General features: G+C 33.0%; 1 long non-coding RNA gene across 1 annotated transcript; it reads right to left on the bottom strand.

Moving 5' to 3' along the window:
• Positions 1-326: 326 nt before the first annotated feature.
• LOC128133194 (uncharacterized) lies at positions 327-3,383 on the bottom strand. The gene is made up of 2 exons (XR_008231511.1): positions 2,797-3,383; positions 327-2,716 (listed from the first exon to the last, which is right to left on the bottom strand). It is a non-coding gene; the product is annotated as an uncharacterized LOC128133194 (long non-coding RNA).
• Between the last annotated feature and the right edge of the window lie 571 nt (positions 3,384-3,954).

Genomic DNA, 3,954 nt, shown 5'->3' with positions numbered 1-3,954 from the left:
TGAAATTCTTCTAGAACTCTTCGAGTTGGTGTTATGCACTCGACGATTTTAAGGTGTTGAGCGTGATTTTCTTCTTTCTGCTTCAGTTCTGATTTTGTGGTCAAAGAGGGTGTTAAGTTAATACACCTCCTTATACTCTTTAGTGTCGAGACTCCTTTTTAACCATTATCAACACCAGACTCAACAAATCACTCAAATCTTCTAATCTTTTCGTAAACGACTCAACCTCTCACTTTATTTCCCTCATGCTTTAAGAAATCGCTCTAATCTCATCCTAACTTCTGCAAAGATCAAAGACAAAAAAACTACATAATAACAGGAAAACAAACATCAAATTAGCATTCCTATATTACTCTAATAGACTAGAAGTTTAGAAACAGACCAAACTAAACACACAAAATAAAAAGAAAAAGAAAAAGAAAAGCAAACTCTAATGACGAGTTGCCTCCTGCAAGCGCTTCTTTTTGTGCGAGTCTTGAGCTGGACTCCCAACTTAATAAACTTACAATAAACTCAATGTCAATCCATCCGTTGCATTGAATATTTTCTTTAGAACAAGTTGTAAAATTTGGCTCTTTGCTTCAAAAATTGGCCAAATGTGCTTGAATTCATAAAACCTAAAATCTTGACAAGGGTTGGAACCGGTTGGATACTAATCAGAAATGGATTGCGCTTCAGAACTTTCTCCAAAGTTGGAATTGTCACCCCATGCTTCGAAACACAAACTGGAAATACAGGAGGCTAAGTCGTGGTAATGGTCAAACCACAGGTTGGTTCCTGCAATTCAGGTTGTTCTTGTTCTTAATCTGACCCTTATGCCAACAATCTTTCCAGCTCCTCCAAGTCTCTTTCTGCATTAAATTCTTCATCTTTTAACTCTAGCTCTTGTAACTCGGATTGCTCTTGTTCATTAGGCAAGATGCTATCTAACCATCTTCCAAATTTCTTCAAATCATCTGAGTCATACTCCTCATCTTCTTGCTCGATTTCCTGTATTACTTCCTCAAGAAAAGCATCAAGAGCATCGAGAGTTGGAAAATACATAATAAAATAAAAATATAAAAAAAATAAAAAAATAAAAATTAAACTAAATATATATAAAAAATCAATAAATTAAAAACGATAACAATTAGCAAATAAAATTAACTATTTAGAACCGTTCCCCGACAACGGCGCCAGAAACTTGATGTGTGTGAAATGCACTAGTTTTAATCCTACTAACTTAGACACACAATAAAAACATGAAAGGCAGTGTACCTATCGATTAGTAATATAGTTCAAGCAAGTAGGGTATCGAACATAGGGAATGATAAACAATTAAAATAAATGTTAATATTATCTAAATGAAAGAAGTAATAGAAAGAAGTTTTTCTCTAGTTTTTCAAGACTAGAAACTTAACAATGAAATAAAACTCAAACTAAGCAACTAACAACTAAAGCAAATAAACAATCACTAAATTCAATAATGGAGAAGACTTTTGTTTAGGTTCGATTCATTTACTCCTATGGTTGATTTTATGGTAAGTGCAATGGATTAATTTTTATTGGCTACCGATTAATGTGATTAGGTTCACGTTCGCTATTATTAATCCTTAGAAAACAAATTAATTCAAAAAGTGGCTAATTGGTTAAACTAATGAGTTTCCTAGTTTATTGATTCAGGTTAAGTAAGACTTGTAATTAGCTAATGAAATTACTAATTCAATTAACCTCTTGTTGATGGTTCGTCACACAATCTCACACATTAACTTACCTATTTTCTAGTTAACCCTAGTTTCACGTTCGCTATTCCTAGGCACATAACAATGTTTTCACATAAATCATATGAGATCAGCAATTAAGAGATGTTCATGCAACTTAATATATTTGTTAAATAACAGAAAATAGTTGTTGTTAACACATGGGTATCTTTAAAAAGCTTAACAAAACAAACTCACCAATTTCAATTAATCCAACCACAAAAATCAACACATAGTCATAAATTCATATACCCTAAACAGAAGATATGAGTTTTAGCTCATGATTACAACAGAAAGTAGCTCAAAACGAAATCTAATAGTTCACACACAGTCCAAACGAAAGATTAAGTAAAGTGTAAACCTAAATTGCCTTTGATCTTCTCAAAATTGAATGTTAGGGTTGTTCCATGAGTTCCAAGCCTTTCAGCTGCACCTCCAGTCGCAAATTAACCCCCAAGGGTTCCCCCATTAGTTAGGGTTCGAATGAGAATCGTTTATATATATATATATATATATATATATATATATATATATATATATATATATATATATATATATATACTAGCCATTTACCTGCGCAAAGCGGCGTCGGTGAATATGAGCATGTAATCAAACATAAACAGAGATAAAGATTTCAACTTGTACCTTTGAGAGTGGAGTCAATACAAAAATGTCAATACAATATACCCTTGTACAATCAATACTCTTTTCTTTATAAGCCCCTGGAAAGTTCACTCCTCCTGCAAAGCATGGTGCTTCATCATTGTGATTCCGGCCAGATAGAATAAAGGGAAACAAAAATCCTTAAAAATCAAAAACAAAAAAAAACCAGTGAAGAAAACAAAATAGACCTATAAAAAAAATAAAATAAATGAACACGTCATACAAGTGGGAAAAACTTACAATTACTTTACTTCTCGGCATTATCCTTGCGGGTGATCTTCCTAAAGCCCTTATGCCTTCATCTTCTTTGAGCACTTATATGACCATAAACAAAAAGTAAAGAAATCGATAAAGAACCAACAATAAATGACGGTGTGATAGTGAAGGTACTCACCAAACAAAATATTACCAGCTAACCTGCAACGAAAAAGAACAAGAAATCAGAAGTAGTTAACCAACCATGCTTTAAAAAACATACCAGGCTGGAGTCTAGAAATCATCCCGCTGACTTCTCTGGAACTTCAAAAACTTCATCACAATGATGGAAATAAGAAAATGAACAAATATCGTATAACTAAAAAAACAACATAACATATGTTTAAATGAAAAAAACAACTGATTGGGTGATAAGACATCAGGGTGGATTCTTTTAAGTCGATTTCATATTATCAAATATGTAAAGATCATGACAACGGTGGTTGTAAGAGAGGGTGAGAGATAGGTGGTTGATTGTGGCGGTGACGATTATGAAGAGACAAAGAGGGGGAAGAGAAAAGATGAAGGGTGATTTGGTAGTGGTCATGGTCATGGATTTTATAGAAATAGAGAGAATAAGAAAGTTGTTGTGGTGTTGGTAAGATGATGCTAGTCCGATTTGAATGAGTCTCCTTTGTTTGAATCATTTAATTTCTGGAGACAAGGGATTTGCCTTAGATATGGGCGAAATATTGGGGATATAAAAGGGATCGGGTCGAAAAGAGAAAGAAGATGGGTCGAGAGGATACGAAGATAAGGTTTGACAGTATAGGTTTATTAGGCATAGATCTTTGTACATAATGCATTATTATTTGAATGATTATATTATATTATTATTATTATATTGATGGTTTGTTGTACTCTTAGCTTAAACATTTGAACGTCTAAAAAAAAGAATATTATTATATTGGAGTTATTTTTAGAAATAGTTAGATTTCTTTTATAATGTATTATATATATATATATATATATATATATATATATATATATATATATATATATATATATATATATATATTGAAAACATGGGCGACTCGTCGAGTCCATTGACCGACTCGACGGGTCCGTCACTTAAAATCCCGTGTATGGCAAGTCAGCGTCGAGAATCGCGAACTTTCTGATCAACTCGTCGAGTTGATGGCCAAATCATCGAGTCCGTTTGAAATCATCATTTTCTCAAAACACGAAAGTCGTTCGAAATTGTGTCTAGTTTTTCGAACATTTTTAATCTTGTCAATTGGATTTACGGTTCATGAGATATGGCCAAAACACTTACAAGGGGTCAAGTTGTCCGACA

The sequence above is a fragment of the Lactuca sativa genome, chromosome 4 (assembly GCF_002870075.4).
Source record: "Lactuca sativa cultivar Salinas chromosome 4, Lsat_Salinas_v11, whole genome shotgun sequence".
NCBI classification, from domain to species: Eukaryota; Viridiplantae; Streptophyta; class Magnoliopsida; order Asterales; family Asteraceae; genus Lactuca; species Lactuca sativa.
The sequence above is the reverse complement of the archived record's forward strand: the minus strand, read 5'-3'. Positions and strand labels throughout refer to the sequence as shown.